We start from the raw sequence: 15,136 nt of genomic DNA, 5'->3' as shown, positions 1-15,136 counted from the left end.
ATCTAATCCCAGAGGCACATAAAGACATGTAGGAAACCTACTATGTAAGTGGGAAAGTGTCATCGCATGGATCATGCTAGAGTTACCCTGGTAGTCTCTCAATAGACCCTACCCCCCTAGTGATCCCTATGCGGCCACTAGTATCCTCTCATACTGACGAGGCATACTATGAAATGCAAGGTCACAACCAAGCATTCTCTCTACTCCCATCCTAGTCTGTACTAGCACTCAAGGCATGGGAAAGAACAAGAAATTATCTTATTAGGTTCATTTAAATCAGTATTAGGTGTAATGTTTTTACTTTTTAAAACAACTTACAATGAGTTACCCTGGCAGCCTCTTAGGGCCCCGGCCCCCATTGTGAGCCACTTCCTGACACTACAAGTAGATAACCTACCCTAAGCTCATGGAATCATAAATCACAAAATCACCATAGTCCTATACAAGTGACTAGAAAATTACCAAAAAATAATCCACAATAAGAGCATTAAATCTCCATGAACAACTAAAAAGCATACATAGATAATCATGACCACAATAGTTCTCTATTGGCAACTGAAGGTATCACTAATAATCACAACATCCATTGGTTCTCAACAAGCAACCAAAAAGTATCTCAAAGTAATACTGATCGAAGACTCCAAAATGGTCGAGTCAAAACATGTCACAACATGACATCATCAAGATCAAATAAACACTTCAGTCCCATCAAGGCGACTGAAAAGTAACCCAAATACAATTGATCGATTACTCATAAATAGTTACATATGTCACAGCTTACACAAAAAGACTGGAAGCAATATCAATCAACATGCCATCACATAACCATGGTTGAGTTTAAAAAGATCAAGATCAAAAGACATCATCATGACATCACAATCATAACCCTCAAGCCTCTGGGAGACATCCTATAACTAGTCAACAATCTAATCAACCCCAAAAACCCTAAACAAATAGCATAGAGAAAGCACAAAATACAAGCACATGTTTGGGTTTGCTAAAATTTTGTAGTTGAATTAAGTGTGGAGGTCTCAGTTTCATTTCAGATTTAGATATCAAGTGGAGAAATTTGTACATTTTACCTAACCCATGTATTTGTTTGGTAGATAAAAGTATTCTCCCCATAACCCATTAAATCTATATTTTAAGATGTTTCTAAGAGTATACGATACTTGAAATAGACCCCCATCGTGTTCCAATAAGACACATAGAAAATTCAATGTAAACAAATATAATTCATTCTCATTTATCCATCAATTAAATTATATTTATATTATTAAACTAAAATATTATAGAATGATTAATTATTAAGAGAAATATTAATAAATTTTACATATTAATTAATATTATTAATATTTAATAATATATAATAATTAATATATAATAATATATAATAATTAATATTAAAAAGTTATTAATTTTGAATAACAATATAACATTAAAGTCGAATCACATATATCAATTAAAAAATATAATAATAATAATAATAAATATAATATACATTATTAAACCGCTGTCGCGGTAGACAGGCCCTTGCTATCGTAGGGCCTGCGACCAGAGCAGGTACATTGTACCCCCTGTAGTCATAGTACTTGCGATGTCAAGTACCGTGCGAAGATAGAGAGGACGGGGCACGGGTTTCGTCCCCCCCCCAAAAATTCAATTAATTTTTTTTTTAAAAATGTTTTTTATTAAACGTTCGGCCCAATATGCGATTTAGATTTTTTTTAATATATATTCGAATATTATCAGCAGCATTTTTCAATATATATATATACATGTATATGTATATATATATATATGTATATGTATATATTTGCGCACGTGCGCACACACACACACACACACACACACACACACACACACACACACACACACACACACACACACACACACACACACACACACACACACACACACACACACACACACATGTGCAAAATTCATAAACACATATGCATATATTAAAAAGAAAACATTTACAATAATGCCTACGACCATGAACATAATTTTTTTAAAAACAAATAGGGCTTTTCAATTTTATAAATTAGGAATTCTCCCCATAATCATTGTTCTCTATTAATTTTTTTTAATAGGTTTGTCCATAAGCATCTGAAAACCCTAGCCCTATAGTTTCCTCAGATCTACGCATGTGGGAATTTCTCATATAGGAATTTAACTACCCATGTCAAAATGCATACAACCAAGATATTCAACACATGAAATCCTCAGAAAGCATTTAGAAGACACGAAGAAGATAGGACATGCAAGAAGTGAAATATCATATGCAAAAAAATCACAAGTGTCTACCTAGACACTGATGCTGAATCACTTCTCCTCAGAATCTGTAGAGCAAGCTCCTTCCTTCTCCAATGTTCCCGAGTCCTCCAAACACACTCTCCCCGAGCTTCTAGGAGTGTTTGAATATAAAAAACTCTTAGGAAGCACCTAGAAGGTCTCTAGAAACAACTAGAAGATGAGATAAGCATTGACAACTAAGCACGAGCTTTTTCCAACCTTCTAGATGAATCACAGGGTTGTAGACACCATGTGCTTAATTTGTGCTCTAACTCCTGTGTTGCAGACACTTGTGCATTCAAGAGGTGCATTTACTCCTAGGTAGACTTATAACTTTTATTTTAATTCTTTTATTAATATTATTAATTTATTTATTATTTATTATTATTATTAATTTTAATTTTTTTAATTTAATTCTTTAACTCAATTAATTTCCATTTAATTAATTAAAATCAAAATATCAAAAGATCATGATATTATATTAATTTTACCCAAAATAATTGAATTATTAATTAAATCTTTTAATTTTAGACTTAATTAATAGAAAATTCACCATTGACCTCCAAGATAAAATATGAAAACCCATCATAGAAAAATCCACACAAAATTAGTCTAAAGGGTTAAAATCATGAATTATGTCATCTGACACATTCAGATGGTAAAATATCTTGGATACTTGTCTTACCTCTCTAGGACAAATAGTTTAAGGGTTTAGAATTTGGACTTGAGAATTTATCTCCCCTCTCTTACCATTGAGATAGTGTGATAGGGTACGCTCATCCTGGCAATTCAGGGAAGTCGATATCCGATACTTGCAACTTGCATAAAATTCATGCATGTACATACAATATATATATGCTAAACTAAATAAGAAATGGCAGGAAGTGGTGCATCGTGTAGATCCTGACTAGCAAGTGACTATGACTCTCTTCCTTAACCACATTAGAAATGCCATACATATGAATTAAACATGCACACCATACACATGCAAGTATGGGGTAAGTATCCATAAGAAAACACATGTGATAATAAACCATCTAACTAATCATCATCAATAACTAAAAGTAATGTAATCATCATCATGCATAAATGAAATGTAGAGTCTAAGTAATCTCATCATATATCAACTGAATCCATAGCACAATATCTGATAGTCTCGAAACAATACTACTAACCAAAAACTAGTCTAATAAAGTTTGACCATGATAGAAAAAATGTATCTAGAAAAATGTAAATGAGGGTAGGCACTACAAGGGGTAGTTAAAGTAAATTTAGGAAATTCAAGGAGCTTAGGTAGATGGGTTAGTCAAGAGTAAATATGGGTTAACTAAAATAAATTGTTAAGGGGGTAGTCTTGTAGCATGGTCTTAGGGGTAGATTAGAATTAGTTTTTTTTAAAGTTTGAATTTTTTTTAATATTATTGAGTATGGAAAATTAAGCTGGGAATTTTGCTAATGGGGTGCCAAAACAAATATAGTTTTATGTTAAGTAAATTTAAAAGATGTTAAGTCTAGATTAGTTTTAGAAGGATTATTTTGGGTAGTGTCATGTATAACTACTTTAGATTAATATTTGAAAATGGTAGCATAGGTAATATAGGTAGATAGGAAATTTAACTTTAAATTTTTTTAAGTTAGTTAATTAATTGCTTGTTATTATTATTAGCCATGGTAGACAAAGATACGTGTTTGTAGTAAGATACTACAGGATTAGATGATAGTTCTAATCCAATAATTAATTGAACATTATTTGAAAATATAATAATTTAAATTTAATATTAAATAATAATAATGTTAACAAATGAAATAAAAGATGTATAGGTATAGGTGATTGTAAAATAATAATTATAATAGTAAATAAATAATAATAATAAAATATTAATATAAAGATAATCCTAATATTAATAGAAATAAAATGATTATTTGGTAAAACATCTTTCCATTGCATTCCCTAGATCTTTAACCACTAAATTGACACAATTTGAATTATACTTGCACATTAGAGTGACTCATATTGAGTTCATCTGATTAAGGACTCATAACCATAACATCTCAACGTAGTTTTGCATTTAGTAACTAACAACCAGGTGCCCCTCTCATAGGGAACTTGAAATCCAAATTTTGAGTAAAACAAACTTTGTTTCATCATCTTACTTCATCACCTCTAAGTTAAGGATAGATCATGTATCTTATCTTCAGTTTTCTCTCGTGTTTTAAAAAAAGAAAAAGAAAAAATTAGTTGTGTTTTGACTTGTAGCATATTGGGCATGAAAATATACCACTTCATCATCATTTTCATTAGATTTATATTCATCAACAATGTAGCATGACTTCTTGCCTTAATCTCTATAGTCTCTTCCATCATCTTCTCTTCTATTTTTGTGCTTGTTTCCTTATTTGAAGTTCTTCTGTGTACATCTTGCTACAATATGACTACATTCATTGCAATTAAAACAAATTATAGGCAACTTACCTTTTCCTTTGTGGAATTTTCTAGCCAACGATGCTTCCAACTGTCTAATGTCTTCCTCATTTATACCAATGCCATCTCAACTGTCACTAGATGCATAATTTATCTTTCTTTTCTTCTTCTTTGGCTTCACCTCCTCAGAATCCTTCAGTAACAATTTTTCTTTGAAAGCTGATTCAATACTTTCTGGTCTATAGTTGTCAAAATTAGATAACTCAAAAGAAATGAGTCTTCCTACTAGTCCTTCAAGGGTTAGATCATTTCCTAGCATATATCTTAACTCTTGGATTGTAGAGACTCTAATTGCATAAATAGGAAACAATGTTCTCAAGACTTTACTTAGCATGATATCATCATCTATTTTACTAGTAGCACCTTTTATTGCACTTATAACTTATTTTATTCTAGAAACATATTGAGCAATGTTTTCACCTTCTTCCATTCTCATGTCATCAAACTTACCTCTGAGGCTCTCTAACTCGGCTCTTTGAACATTTTTGTCTCCTCCATAGATGGTGGCTAAGGCATCCCACATCTGCTTTTCACTTTTAAGGTCTTTGATATTCTCAAACTCAACATAGCTTAGGGCAGAGGCAATCTTGAACATTGTCTGATTGTGCTCTTTATTTTTATTTAAATCTTTAGTAGTTAGGGCTCCTATTGGATCAACATGTTCTACTAAAATGCAAGATTGTGCATAATCTCCAAGACCTCTAAGGTGTAGCTTCATCAAACTTTTCCATGCAAAAAAATTATCTCTATTTAGCTTGGGTACCTCTCTTTTTGATATCCTGATCGTTATGATTTTAGTAACTTAAAACTAATCCTCTTAAGCAACTATGCTCTGATACCAATTGTTGGAATTCTTTTAGAATAACTGGGGGGTGGATCAATTTTTCAAGGTCCAAATGTCCAAATATTTTTTTTTACAATTTAGTGAACCCATAAAACTTTTTCAACCATGCATGCATTCATTTTGTATTAACCAAAACTAATATGTTATTGTAACATTAACATGTAGAAGTATAAAGCATACAACACAACATATCCACCAACACACTTGACACAATGATTTAACATGAAAACCCAATTTGGGAAAAACCACTAGTAACATGCTACTCCTTTTTCACTCTTCTAAAGTGATGCCTTGTTAAAGGCCAACCCTGTTAAAGGTTACAACACACACTGTTAAATGTGACCCAATTAAGGGATTTCAATCACTCTGTTAAAAGTGAGCCTTGTTAGAGGACTTTAGGCCATTCACTTGGAATGCCACCCTATTAAAGGATTTTTCAATGATTTTTAAGTCAACATTTCTCCAAAGGATTTACCCTAATCTAATACAATTGTTAGAAAGTAATAGTAGAGCTTTGATCTGATACAACTTACAACCTTACTAGTAGATTACAGATCACTATTCAGTCCTCAACTCTAGTTGGCTTCCAATCTTTGTAGTTCTAACAACTTGTTCACCCTTTTAGCATTCATTCTCATTAACCCTTCTTGTTTAGTTTTCCATTGTAGACTTCTCCTCTTGGGTCACTTGATGAAGCAAACCCTCTTCCTTCTTGTTGTCAGATTTTTGCATCAAACCTCTCCAACCTTTGACCTCTCAACCTTTGCTTCATGACTAGCCATCCCTACATATAGGAAATTAGAACTCTTTTCTTGCTCATTATCCATCTCAAAAATTAGGGTTTTCAATGGATTAGGTAGGATACAATGTATCTAACGCATATCTTGTATTTTCTAGAAACTTCTCCTAGAATCCATTTGAATTCACCTCCAAAATAGTGTACATAAGATTCTATGCCTCCAGCTCATCAATCTTATCTTCCTCTTGATTCACAAGTTCCAAGAAAACAAACTTATTGGCATTGATTTGGTCAATCTTTGATCTTTTTCATAATGCAACAGTTTGGCATTATCAATTTACTGATGCTCGACACATACTATATTACTCAACATCAACTAAAAATCACTTGGCTTCAACTATCTTTCTTGAAAACTATGAACTTTTCTCAACATCCACTAGTTTACTCGACATGTTCTAAAAATTTCTTTCATTTGGCTCCAACTAACTTTTTGCTTGGCTTGCACTAACTTTTCTTAGCACCTTCTATTAATTTGGTCAAGCTTAGCAAATGAACTTTGTCCAACGTTATTCTTCTAAACTTTCTAAGTGTAGCCAATCTTTTTGTAACCTCAATTAGATCATCAATACATTATGTTATCACTATCTTAACTAATTCTTGCACTTCAATACATAATCATAACTCAACCTTTCCTCTAGGTAGTTTTTTTACATCTTGTTGATCAAATCCTCCTCATCAATCAAATAAGTGATAGTGCTTGAAACATATAAGCAATTATCTTACCAGCCTATAGTAGGTTTGACATCAATGTCAAAACAATGATTGAAAACACACAATCTTCCTACTCAAATGATCTTTTCAATCATATATCAATAGATGCCCTAAAATTGACACATTTTTGTGGTATGTTATAGTGAATTCAAGTTGTACATGATAATTCTATTTATCAAAATTAACATATTTAATTTAGTTGGATCATTATCTTGTAGGTAAAGTACTAATTTGATTATCTCTTGAAAAATGGTTATTGAACCTTTCAAAATTTATACTAATGAATGGTTTATTTGATGTAGTTGGCAGTGGAAAAAAAATCTTGCAATATATCTAAGACCTGAATGTTGACATATTAGTCAAGTTTGTTATTAGTGACACACACTTATTCATAATCTATATAGCTATCGATCTCATTGAATAGTTTACAATGTTTTTCATGTAATTTAGTAGCCATCAAGTTCTACAATTGCTATCGAGTCCTTTGGACCAATTCTAGTGGTTACCAAGAAAATTCAGTTAGTGCAAAGTCCAATAGTTAAAACTAAGTATTTCAATATATACCATGCTTATTAGTGGTTACCAAGTTCACAGATCATGTGATGTGAAGCCTATGTTTACCAAGAATTGTAGTGTTTACTGAGCTCACATTTTAGGTGATGCAAAGCCAATGTTAACTGAGCCACTTCATGGTAACCAAGTGATTCAGTGTTTATCGAGTTGCACAATATCTACCAACTCACTAATGCAGACCGAGTTCAAGACTACTTGAAAGTGACTAGTATGGACTGAGCTTCCACATCTACCAAGAGCATGATGATGCCAAAAAGTGATAGTGGATGCCAAGTATCAAAACCTCACCAAGTTAGTCTTCAAAACTTGAGTATCTTCATGTGGGCCAACTTTGTAATATTTGTGTTAACTTATGTCATGGTCAACTTTGTAATTTTTTAATTTGGATTGGTATATATATGTAATATATTGTATCATTTCAAATGAATGTAATATGAAAGCAAGAATGCAAATATGAGCATATATATTGTGAATGCAAAAAAGTTCAAGTTTTGATAGCAACAGATAAAGATTTATAAAGGCCATATTAGCATAAGGAGTAGTAGAGACAAATCTATCGCAAAAAAGTGATCAATAAACTAAGGAATCTCTATCAACAAACTTAGTTGCAAGTCAGAGATCTACTACTTCATCCTAACATGTGAACCAGTCAAAATACTTTAACAAGGTAGATCTAATAGTCTTCTATAAATTTCTTTATCAAGTGCATACTTTATTGTATGTTTGTAAATCCTCTAACAAGGTGGACCTAGCAGTTCTAATTCCTCCTTATAGGTATAGATCATTAGAAGTGATCAATGTAAGCCTAAACTAGCCAAATTTATGCTATAGTACTAAATTTTGTGGGTATCATCCCCACCCCAATTTTACTTTCTATTTGGAAGGTTTTTTGGTCACCAAATCTTTGTGTTCAAGTGTCATGGATGCTTTCATATTTTCAGTTTCTCATGCATGCAATTGGATTAGATGTGATGAACTAAGTGTTAATTGATTTATTGGATTATGAATTGAAATTGTTAAAGTTTCAAAAGTTACTAATTTATCCCTTCCTCTTAGTAACTTAGCATAGTCATAAATATTTCCAACAATTGGTATTAGAGCTTTTTGGTTCTTAGGAGAAAGTTTAACAACTTGAGCAAAGATCAAGAATATGGAGATATTTAGACTTGATAAATTTATTGATAATGAAAAGTTGGATCTAGAAATGGCCATTGCCCAACTCAAGAAAGCTAAGGAGAAACTTTTTCAATCCTTGAAAAGAAGAAAGGAACTTGAAAATTAAATGAATGATCATCTTTACATTGAAAAAAAATTTGAAGAATTTTTCCCTTTAAGTAGCTCAGATGAAGTAAATAATGCAATCAAAGAACTCCTAGAGAAGAATGGTTCCCTGCAAGAAGAACTAAGAAAGCTGAAAAGAGAACAAAAAATTTAGTCAGTAAGGTTATGTGAAGTCTTGGAATAGAGAAAAAAGATAAAAGAAGAAATGGATGGAAGGAACAATGAAATCCAGAACCAATTCCTCGAGCAAGTAGACCTTATTGATCAAATCTCTAATGAAAATGAGGAAATCATGAGCCTAAGACTTGAAAATGAAAGAATAAGGAATGATCTAAATTTTGAAAGGTAAATCAATGAAGGAATAAAAATTGAGCTAAGATCTGAAAAAAAATTAGTGAAAGATTAAGAAATGACCTAAACACTGAGAAGAAAATCAATGAAAGAATGATGAAATCTCAAACTGACATGGATCAACTAAATGAGAAAAACCTCTATAAGCAAAAAGGAAAAGTAGGAATTGGATGCAAAGAAGAAGGTGAATCCTCCAAACAAGGTCCTCAAAAGAATCAAAGACCTACTTGCAATCACTTTTTGGGCATTCGTTTTGCATGAGGTCAATGACATGAATCCATTGTGTAATTCCTTTCTTGAAAAGAAAATCTTTTTAAGGATCCACTCCAAGGTTCAATATTTGTCTTTTGACGTACCAAAATCCACTCAATAGAAGATAAATGTGAGTGTTCACATAGAGGCCTTTGCTGGTACCAAAGACTCTTTTGTCTTAGAATCAAAGTAAACATGTTCGCTGTCTCAAAATATCACACCAAAAGAATAATATTTTTCTATTTTTTCAATGAATGCATTTCTAAAAATGTAGCTACTTTGAGGTCCTATTCTAATAGGGGGTTAGTAAATCAAATAATGAAATTGAAAGCAAGTAACATGAAATCAAATGACTTGAAATTGAATTTCCTAAATGAAAATAAGCTATAGAACACAACATGCTGTGAGTTAAACCTTTGAAGAAATCAGTGAGAAACCAATGAAAATAGGAGCAATGCTTCCTAGAATCCACTAATGCAATTGTCAATGAGAATCTTTAACAAATCAAATGATGTTTCACTCTTCATCAAATTGCAAGGCCACGAAAAGTGCACTCATGCAAGATGAAAAGCTATGTAGACACAATCAAGTGATCTCTTTTGAAGCTCGTTATGTCAGTAGAATTCATATATCTATAGAAAATACCTAAACTAAAAGATCACACAACAAGAAATAATGCAATAAACCTTTGGCTCAATTACAATCTCATGAATAAAATCCACAAAACAATTACACATTCAGGCAAGAATAACTACACTCCAAATGTGAGCACCATAAGCATAATTTTATTGCATAATAATGGTAGCAATTGTTACATTTTACAATGCGGTATTTATAAGAAATCATCTCCTCAATTTGTGTTGAGAGTGAGAGATATCTTGATGCAATAAAATCCTTTTAAAACATTAAAACAAACTAAATATATACAAACTAACAATCTAATTAGTGCTTAGAAGGACTCCATACCTATTTTATTCATTATTTAGATGCATGATCCCTTTACATGTAAAAAAAAGAGAAAGCATGAGAGAGAAAGTAGGAGGAAGCCTTCAGTCAAAGTGGAAGTGCATGGAGGCATCTAAAATAGAAGCTGGTTCTTCACATGATGTGTGTCAGAGTTAACTTGCCATCAAAACATGTTCCCAATCCATGGAAAGTGCTATTTTTGGAATTGGTAGTCAACTATTGGTGCCACTCTAAATTCTAGAGCTATAGACCTACGAAGCAGTGGACTTGTGGAGCTGCAGACCTCGATTGGGTCAAAATCTCAAAATTTTACTTAGTGTCAAAATTGAAATTCTGGCATCTGGGTTTTGTTCATCCTCATCCTAAAGCTATGTTTGGATGTTTGACCCTGAATTTTTCTATGATCTCAGTAATCTTAGTAGCATTTGGAAGATCCAAAGCCTCATACTTATCCTTAACCTTCTACCTATAGTTTTCTACCTCAACTCGAGCCTTTGCAAAATCTCTGAGTTTGGTGTCCAACTCAAACAATGCTTCCTCTGTCCTAAAGGATTTTTTGATGTCTTCATCATTAGCTGCTTCCTCTAAAGTCTTCATAAAATTTTCCATGACTACCTTAACTGGCAACAACTTCTCTCATTCTTCATCTTCAAAAATGTTCAAGCATGCATCACTATACAACTTTTTTGCTTCCAAAATTTGCTCTCGGGCTTGGTACTTGAGCCTATGTATCTCATCATGCAATGTTTCCATCACTTTATTTCCATCAAAAATATTCTCTATCCAATCATCTATCATGTCTAATTCTTCTCTAGTATATAGATCAATCAGAATGCGGTAACTTTACCCTGTTATGGCTTGTAAAGTTTGCAAACCTTTTCTCCATGCCCGTACCTCATCCATTATACTGAAGTCCTACCTCAAAATTTCCACAATCTTATTAATAGTATCTTGTGTAGCATGCAAAAACTTTAGACTTCTTGTGATTATAGTGAGACCCTTATCCTCAAGGCTATCCCACCATTCCTAACAAGCTTTGAAAAATGGATTGAGCCCTACACCTTCCCCTTCTCTAAGAATGGTATTCAAAGCCTCCTCAGGGTGTTTAGGATCAAGAGGACCAATAACTTTGGCTAGATATCCCTTTAGGATCTCAACTTGCCTACGAAGTGTTCTGATTTTAATCTCATCCTATTCCATGTGTTTGAGAATCTCTTTGACTCCTATAGTCATCATCTATTGGGATGTATCCCATGTAGGCTTTCCCAACATAATATCTTTCACTTGATAGTCCTCAAGACTAACAAATTCTATATCAGTACCTTTGAGAGGGTGAGCCACTTGTGCAAATAAGTCCTAGTTTCGTATGGAAGTGATGAATGCAAATGATATTGCATCATGTAATGGAGACTCAGGCTTGTTCAAAATCTCTGCAATATCACAAATGTCATCCTTTGAAGCATGGAATTGATGCTTGGCACTTCTCATTATTTCTTTCCGAAACCATCTTGGGATATATCTCTCTACAACCTTGGCTCTGGATGATGAAGGGATGTGTTCAACTACCTACTTCCCTTTATCACTCTTGCTCAAAGTCTCTTGTTGTGAAGACTCTTCTTCTGTAGTCTCAGTCTTTGTAGATCCTGTAGTTTGATCCTCAACTTCCTGAGAAGGTTGTTGTAAAAATTCTACTATCTATGCCTCCTTTGATGGCTCATTAGTAACCCTTGGTTTTGGTTTCTCTTGTAGTGATGGTTCCTTTTGAACATGTTCCTCTTCCAAACTTGGAGGTGGAGGAGTGACTAAACCCTTATCTACCATTGTGACCTATGGTGGAGATGGAGGAGTGATATGAGGACCTTATGTTTCTGGTGGCATCTACGTCTAATTTTTCTATTAAAGTTCACCTATAGGGGTTTCTCTGATCTTATCTCCAACAAACTCTGTACCCATAGGCATGAAATCAAAATTTGGGATGGAGAGAACATCATCACCTTGCTCCCTTTTCTCATTCACCCATCACTACACTTCATCCTTCGAAGAAGAGAGTTCTATAGTTTTTTCTTGGGTGGGAGGAGGGGGTATTCATAACACTCTTCCTTCTTTCCAATTCTGTGGCTTTTTCCAATCGAGTTCTCCTTTGTAAGGGTACTTGTTCTTCCTCCTCATCTGATTTTGTTTCCTCCTCATCTAATTCTTCCTCTGGAATGGTCTCAAGAATAGATGGATTAGGTACTACTCTTTTATGAGCTCTTTGCTTGTTGTTCATTCTAACTTTGATCCTCTTTTGTTTATGTGAACCATAGGATAAGTGGGCTCTTCATGCACTGGAGGAATGTAGGTCTCTAGAATTTCTCCCTCTTCTCATTGACTTGATAAAATAGGAGGTAATGGAAATTCAACCTAGATATGAGAAGCTCCACCATCCTAGGGCTCTTGTGGACTCGATTCCTATTGTTGGGAGGAGACCTATTCTTCAACATGCTTCATTTGAATCCTCTGAGGAGAGGTTCTCTTCCTCTTTCCCTTCCTTTTAGGAAGGGGATAATATCCCACTAGGCAATCAAGCTAATAAACTGTCTCTGGCCTAATAGGAGATTGGAGCACAAAGATAGGAACTATGACTTTCCTTCCCTTACCCCTTTCTGAGCAAGCATGTGCATGAAAAATCACTGTATCCAAAATTGGTTCAAGAGGAAAGGGTTTCTTAATCCAACTCTTTGTCATTTGAATGACATGTCTCGTTTGATAATTAATATCATCTCCTTCCTCTCTATCAACTTTTGCATTCAGAATGGGTCTCTCACCAACTTTATCTATATTGAATAGAGGATCCAATAGTTCCTTGGAGTCTAGTAGCTTTATCTCATCAGGGACAGTCAAATGGAGAGCCTTTTCTGCTAAATACAAAGTCATCCTACAATAGTCCTTGATGCAAACATTGTAGTCATTTGTGGCATTCATCCAATGATCTTCAATGGCATCCTCATGATAGAACTCCTTTCTAATAAGTTTTTCCACTTTACCAACATTATTGAAGAATGGCCAAGGAGAGTTATACTCTTCAAGAGGGTAGTTCTCCCATTCCCCCTCAAAAGTTAGGATATCTTGCTTTCTCTTCACCTGATATGCTCCAACTATGAAAGAGCAATCCCAACAAGGTCTCTATTTTCTTTTGATCCTCTCATAAGTTGACTCAATCTATTGGGATATTTCTATTAGGACCAACTTATCACTAGGGTACCTTGGGAGTTTGTTCAGATTGATAGATGCACCACCTACCTGAATGTATGTAAATGTCCAAAACTGGATTAAATATGCTTCGAGAGCTGTGATCTATGCTTTGGTTTCCTTAGACAATCTCTTCCCATAGTCCCCCTCTATGAATCAAATGATGGCAAAGATGAAGGCCTTGTTTATAATCTTGTACTCTTTTCTCTATGGCGAGAGTTTCTTCTTCACCAAGGGTAGACTATATATGGCCATGCATTAGGGTCCTACATACTACCTTTCTTGTATAACCTGGGATAGCTCGTTGTCCTCACTACAAGTAAGTACACCACATAAGAATTCATATAGAACTTCTTATTATTATTTACTATCCTCAACTGATCACACAAGTTCTCGCTAAGTGTGGTAGCCCAATCTAGTGGTATCTTTGCGTATCTGATGGTCTTGATGAAGTTGACCATGAATGGAGCAAGATGACCTACTGCAGGCAAACCCATGACTTTGCTCAGGAGAATGATTGAATATCTGATGTCATCCTTCATGTATCCTTGAGTCATATCCACTTTGCTAATTTTATTTCTCCGAGGTGGCTTCTCAATGAAGTATAAGGAATGTATGATGTCAATGGCCTCTTGGTGATGATCCTTATACCATCTTTCAGCTGCTTTATAGGAGAGTCAAATTAATTGATTGGCTTTAGGAAGATGAAAAATTCTCTTGATGTTGTCAGGTTGCAGATCCAAAACCACTTCTTTGGTGATGCTCTTAACTACCCTCTCCTCAAGAAAAAAAATCTTGAGATATGGTCATGATCAACTCAGCTGATTGTATTGACATAGGATGTGATGCTGCATTCACTAATCTAGATTGGATTAATGTGGAACTCAAGGATGACCTTTTTGTTGGACTATTACACACTCTCAAGAATTCTCCCAAGTCTGTGTGTCCAAGGTTCGTGTCTTTGATCTTAGTGTAGTCATCATGTAATCTTGATTTTGGGGTCATGCCTTGAAATTTGTAAACAACTGGTTTTGCTGCTGATCTGGATGTGGATGCCATTTTATTGTGTTACCTGCACATCACAAGAAAGAAAATATGATCAGTCATTGGATAGCAAGAAAAATGCAAGTGAGAGAAAAAAAAAAAGGTCCCCCTTGGGGACTTAATCATTTTTTATTTGAAAACTCCTTTTTTTAATTTTTAAATATTTTTAATAATTTTTTAATTTTCTTATTTATAATTTTAATTTTAAAAAATTTTCAACCTTTTTTGATTTTTTTTGTGATTTTCTTGGAATTTTGAAACAACTTTAACCAAATTTTCTTCTTCCGACTCTCGAACTATGAGT

This window comes from Cupressus sempervirens, chromosome 6 (genome assembly GCF_028749045.1).
Source record: "Cupressus sempervirens isolate cs-2001-9-10 chromosome 6, ASM2874904v1, whole genome shotgun sequence".
In the NCBI taxonomy this organism is placed as follows: Eukaryota; Viridiplantae; Streptophyta; class Pinopsida; order Cupressales; family Cupressaceae; genus Cupressus; species Cupressus sempervirens.
Note: the sequence above shows the minus strand (reverse complement) of the source record.